The following is a 6,135-nucleotide window of genomic DNA, read 5'->3' as shown; positions in this document are numbered from 1 at the left end:
CAAATGTATTTGCATACAAAGGCTTAGTGAAAATATCAACAATTTGTTCCTTTGTAGATACATACTCCAGCTTCAGTTTCTCTTCACTGACTTGTTCTCTCAAGTAATGATATTTGATTGACACATGTTTAGTCTTTGAATTTTGCACTGGATTCTTTGACATGTTAATAGCACTGGAATTATCACAATATATAACAGTAGGTTCATTATAGATAACTCTGATATCCTTCAACATTTGCTTCATCCAAACTACCTGAGTGCAATTACTATCAGCAACAATGTACTAAGCTTCAACAGTAGATAAGGATATCGAATCTTGTTTCTTACTAGCCCATGAAACCAATTTCTTACTCAAAAAGAATGCTCCACCGATAGTGCTTTTCCAGTCATCAACATCACCAGCCCAATCAGCATCAGTGTAAGCACATAACATGAAATCATCATTCTTTGGATACCACAAACCATAATCCATAGTTCCCTTCAAGCATTTGAATATCCTCTTCATAACAGTGACATGACTCTCTTTCAGATTAGCTTGATATCTAGCAGCCATGCACACAACATGCATAATGTCAGGCCTAGTCTGAGTAAGATATAGCAATCCACCAACCATAGATCTGTACAAGCTTTGATTAGCTTTCGAAGATTCATCATTCTTATACAATTTACAACCAGTCACCATAGAAGTTTCAATCGGTTTGGAGTCATCCAACCCAAACTTCTTCAATAATTCGTTTACATATTTAGTTTGAGATATAAATATACCTTTTTGAGTCTACGAAATCTACAAACCTAAGAAAATTTTCATCTCACGTATCATAGACATCTCAAATTCCTTCTGCATATCACCAACAAACTTCATGCTCAAGTCATCATCTCCTCCAAAGATAATATCATCAATAAAGACTTCAACAATCAAGATGTTATTTATCTCAATCTTAAATTATAGATTACTATTAGCAATACCTTTCTTAAATCCTAATTTCAACAAATATTTATCTAATCTAGCATACCAAGCTGTAGGGGCTTGTTTCAATCCATAAAGAGATTTCTTCAGTTTACGTACCATGTCTCCATCGTCTAATAGTGAAAATCCATTAGGTTGCTCAATGTAAACTTCTTCCTCAAGATCACCATTCAAAAAGGTAGATTTGACATCCATCTGATATACCTTGAAATATTTATAAGCAACATATGCAAGCAATAGTCTAACAACTTCAAGTCTAGCCATCTGAGCAAAAGTCTCCTCATAATCAATTCCTTCTTTCTGTGAATATCCTTTGCAAACCAGTCTAGCTTTGTTCCTTACATTTTCACCGACTTCATTCAATTTGTTCTTGAATACCCATTTAGTACCAATTACATTTTTATCCTTAGGTCTAGGCACAATATCCCATGTGTTATTCTTTTCAATCTGATCTAATTCTTCTTCCATAACTCTCATCCAATTTTCATCCTTGCAAGCTTCAACAACATCTTTAGGTTCAACTTTAGAAATCAAACATTCTTCTTTAGCAACTAACCTTCTTCTAGTCATCACACCTTTATTTTTATCTCTAATAATCTGATTTTCTGAATGATTCAATCTTACATACTTCAAAGTCTTTTGATTGTTCTAATTTTTAGGTTCTTGCACTTCTCCACTGGCAACATCAACATCCGGATTAACACTCTACCAGATCAATTTACTTCGGTTCTTTAGTCTGAATAGGTGTTATAACAACATGCTATCCATCATCATATCCACATGCTCTGATCTCTTTTCCAAGGTTCTCACCCACCTTCACATTTGCACTTTCTACAATCTTTCTTAGTCTTTTATTGTAGCACCAGTAGGCTTTGCTCTTTGTTGAATATCCCAAGAAAATTCCTTCATCATTTCTAGCATCAAAATTTCATACGTCCTCATCTCTCTTTATATAACATTTGCTACCAAATACTCTGAAATATCTCTCAGTAGGAACTTGACCAAACCATAGCTCATAAGGGGTTTTATTGGTATCACCTTTAATATGAACTCTATTGAATGTATACACAACAACGCTAATAGCTTCTCTCCAGTAGATCTTAGGAACATTCCCTTCAATCAACATAGTCCTTGTAGCATCTAAGACAGTTCTATTTTTCCTTTCAACAACTCCATTCCGCTAAGGGGTTCTTGGAGCAGATAATTGTCTTCTAATCCCATGCTCATCACAAAATGAATTAAACTCACTAGAATAGAATTCTCCACCTTTGTTAGATCTCAGACTTTTCACCTTTAATCCTAACTTAGTCTCAACTTTTGGTTTGAATATCATGAATTTGTCCAATGCTTTTGATTTTTCTAGCAAAAAGACAACCCACATCATCCTGGAATAATCATCAATAAGCAACATAAAATATCTATCTCCCTGCACACTTCTAACATTTGTAGGTCCACATAGGTCAGTATGCACAAGATCTAGCAATCCATCAAATGTATACTGCTTGCTCTTGAAAGAAATTCTTGTTTTCTTACTTAATTGACATTCCTTACATACCGGATTAGCAGGCTTAACAATATTAGGCAGATCTCTAACAACTTGAATAGACCTGATCTTAATCATAGAATCAAAGTTAACATGACACATTCTCCTATGACACAACCAACTCTCATCAATCTGAGTAATCAAGCAACTTTTCTCACCAACATTCAAATGAAAGATATTATCTTTAGTCTTAGTTCCAGATGCAATTTCTATACCAGAGGCATTCAGGATCTTGCATTTTCCATTCTTGAATTGCAAATCATAACCTTTATCAACCATCTGTTGAACACTCAAAAGATTATGCTTCAAACCTTCAACATACAAGACATCATCAGTGTTATGATTAACATCAAATGAGATAGAACCTCTGCCATGGATCACATAGGCTTTGTCATCTCAAAATCTTACTATTCCACCATCATACCTTTCCATGCTCACAAATTTGCTTTTATCACCGGTCATATGATGTGAACAACCGATGTCAATCACCCATTCATCCTTTTCTTCAACTTTAGAAGCTAACACTTTCTCCTCAACAATACAACTAGTGGGATCAACAGGTACAGGTCCATCTTCTTTAATGGCAAGAAATACAACTTCATCTCCTTTTGATTCTTCATCTATAACACCTTCATCAAAAACATAATAGCAGTTCTTTTGATTCTTATACTTACTATTGGACTTGTAAGGCTTATCATTCTTCTCATGCTTCTCATATCTATCATTCCTATCATGATTATCAAACTTATCATGCCTATCATATTTAGCCATTTTCTTCATGCTTCTAGAAGCAAAATGTCCTACCTTATTGCAAGAAAAAAATTTCAAGGGCAATTTTCCATCATACTTACCGGCTCCTTTAGGCAATCTCTGGGCAATCAATGCTTAAAGATCATCTAGCTCTCTTTATTTCTCTTCCATCTCTATTCTCTCTCTTTCATATTTGGATATTTTGTACTCATCAAGATCATAATTCTTCTTACCAGATACATATGCTCTAAAAGTTGTCTTAGACTTTCCATGCGATTCACCAAATTCACTCAGCTCAAAAGCAACAATCTTCCCAACCAGCATATCTCTTGTCATTGCAGTCACACTTCGGATCTCATCAATAGCAACTAACTTATGTTTATAAGGAGACAACGATCTCAGCACCTTAGCAACAATTTCATCTTCTTCAAGGGTTCCACCGACACATCTAATACCTAGGACAAGGTCATTCACCTTATCCATAAAAGAGTGTATGTTCTTGTCTTCTCCCATCTTCAACATCTCATATTTTCCTTTCAAGCTCTGTAACTTAGCAACTTTCACTTGTTTGTCTCCTTCATATAGGGTCTCAAGCTTCTCCTAGATCTCAAGTGAGGTTTGAAGTCCTATTACATTTGTCATCTCTGAATCAGTCAAGGCACTAAGCAATGCTTCCTTTGCTATGATGTTATTTTCAACTTCCTTGATCTCATCAACAGTAACCGGTCCATTCGAAGGAGCAGGATAGCCATTCTTTGTAATCTTCCAGTAATCTTCTCCAAGACATCTCAAATGTACCTCCATCCGGTTCTTCCATATAGCTTAGTTACTACCATCAAATCTCAAACTCTCCTTCTTAAATATAACACCTCCAGTTGCCATCGTGGATCTCCTCAAGCAATTAAGCTTCTTCTAGAGGATCTAGCTCTGATACCAATTGTTGGCAACAACAATAAATAAAACTGAGAGGGGGGTGGGGTGAATCAGTGTTCATCGGATCTACAAACTTAATCACAAACACAAATATGATAAACTGTAGCAATAAGAAAATTAAAAGTACAACACAAAACACTAAGATTTTGACATGGAAAATCCGGTTAAGGGAAAAACCATGGTGGGAGCCTACCCACACTAAGATGATACTCTGTAGTAGTATGTGAAAGTATTATAATGAGGAATGCACATGCATTCAGGCACACTGCCTAGAGCTCATTGCTCAAATACAATGACCCAAAAGACTACAACCCTCAAGGAAGTCTCGCTGACTTACAACAATATTTAGACTACAATCTGGAAGAAATGGACTGAAAGAATAGCATCTCCAAATGCCTGATTACAGTTCTAATTAAGCATAAATGTCTGCTCTACAACACCAATCTCTTCTCAATCACAACGTTGAAGGATGAATCACTTGTTCACACATATACAACTCTATAATAATATAGAAACAACCTCAATACCTAATGTATACACCTAAAAATGTCTCTTTATTCGTATACTAATTATTCATCTAATTAATTTAGTAATTCTTTAATTATTTGATTAAACTAAGTATTTATTCTAAACTAACTCAATCATCATTCTTCATCTTATTAATTATTCAATTTCTATTCCTTAATCATTTTAATCAATTAAGCTTATCTCAAATATTAATTATTTAATTAATTGCGACATTTTCCTTATTTAAATAATCTTTATTATTTAATTAATTCAATTTCCTATGATTAAATAATATCTTTTGAATTAATTAATTAATTAATTAAATTCTTCCAAATCCCCAAATTCTAATTTCCAATTAATTTCATTTAATTTCACATTTTCAAATTCAAATTCCCCAAAGCGAATTTCATTTAATTTCAACAAATTTCATGTGCATTTCATTATTCGAAAGTCCAAATTCAAATTCAAATTGAAAATGAATATCAAATTCAATTTCAAAATCCTACAACACATGTTGAAATCAGAACTGGTTCATCAAATCAGTTGACTAATTAGTTAACTCAGTTAACTAATCAACCCCCCTTTTAATTCTCAATCACATTTTTCTCACTAACAAGTTATCTTTCAATCAATCCAGTCATCTCTCCAATCAATTCAGTCAACTAGCTTGTCTATTCACTCTACTAGTTAATCTATTAAGTTCATTAGCCAATCTATTCAGTTGACTCCCCAATTAATCCCGTTAACAAATCAATCAAACCAATTAACAAGTCAGTCAAGATGAGTTCACTGATTAATCAATTTCACTTGACTATCAATTAGGACTTGAGTTCAAAATTCCTCTCCATCTGTGTTAAAAATCTATATAAACAACATCATTTTCTCAATCAAGCTAGAATCACAATCTTCAAAATAGTTGCTAATCTATGTAGGAAATCAATGCAATACGTGAGAGCCAATTCAACAACTAAGGAGAAGAGCAATGGAAGCCTTGTTAAATCAATTGAGGGAGTCTTAAATTAGATTTCAACTCATTTCATAATTTAATTGATATCAACATTATTTCATTGTAATTTAGGAGTAATTTGATTAGATTAGAGTTGGTGATTCACTTTGTTAATCTAATTATGTTATTTACGCTTAATTTACCCCTAGAAAAAATGGTGAACTGATAGATCTAACCTTTGTTCTCTGGTTTCTTTGATTTTGTAGGTTCACAATTGATTCTGTAGAAATTCACAATTGATGTCATTTTCCTTTGCAATTGCTTTCATAATGTCTCGCAATTGCTAAAACTAATCCACAGTTGCCAGAAGGGGTCAAAATTGAAATTTTGTTTGTCATTTCTCAATTAATTGGTTTCGCACACCTAACCCATGAATATTTTCTAATTCTGGAAAATTCATTTTTTTGCATGAGATGTATCTAATATGAT

Source organism: Cryptomeria japonica, chromosome 6 (genome assembly GCF_030272615.1).
Source record: "Cryptomeria japonica chromosome 6, Sugi_1.0, whole genome shotgun sequence".
NCBI classification, from domain to species: Eukaryota; Viridiplantae; Streptophyta; class Pinopsida; order Cupressales; family Cupressaceae; genus Cryptomeria; species Cryptomeria japonica.
Note: the sequence above shows the minus strand (reverse complement) of the source record.